Genomic DNA, 677 nt, shown 5'->3' on the forward strand with positions numbered 1-677 from the left:
CCAACTGGTGTGTGTATGGGGGGGGGGGGCTTGGGCTCTGTCCTTAAGCTGTTTTGCTCAAGGCTAATGCTCTACCATTTGAGCCACAGCTCTACTTCTGACCTTTTGTGATTAGAGATAAGAATCTCACAGACTTTAGGCTGGCTTCTAACCAAAATCCTCAGATCTGGGCTTCCTAAATTGCTAGGATTATAGACATGAGTCACCTGTGCATGGCTTTTCTCTGTGATATTTTTTTCTTTTTTGCTGGTTCTGGGGCTTGAACTCAGGACCTGGGTGCTGTCCTTGAGCTCTTTGTGCTCAAGGCTAGTGCTCTACCACTTGAGCCACAGTGCCACTTCTAGCTTTTTCTGAGTAGCTTATTGAGCACAAGAGTCTCACAGACTTTCCTGCCTGGAGTTGGTTTTGAACACTGATCCTCACATCTTAGCCTCCTGAGTAGCTAAGATTACAGGCATGAGCCACCAGTGCCCCACTATCTCTAGAATTTGGGGGAGAGAATTTCTCTTATTTTTTTTTCTCTGAGATGTGATGATGATGTTGACAAATACGAATAGTTCATATTTATTGTTTATTCTACATCAGGGGGCATTCTAAATTCTGAACTTATTTTATTGATTGCTTACAATAACCATATTAAAGAGCTATGATTATTATTTCTTTTTTTTTTTTTTTTT

The sequence above is a fragment of the Dipodomys ordii genome, unplaced genomic scaffold (genome assembly GCF_000151885.1).
Source record: "Dipodomys ordii isolate 6190 unplaced genomic scaffold, Dord_2.0 Scaffold31, whole genome shotgun sequence".
Taxonomy (NCBI): Eukaryota; Metazoa; Chordata; class Mammalia; order Rodentia; family Heteromyidae; genus Dipodomys; species Dipodomys ordii.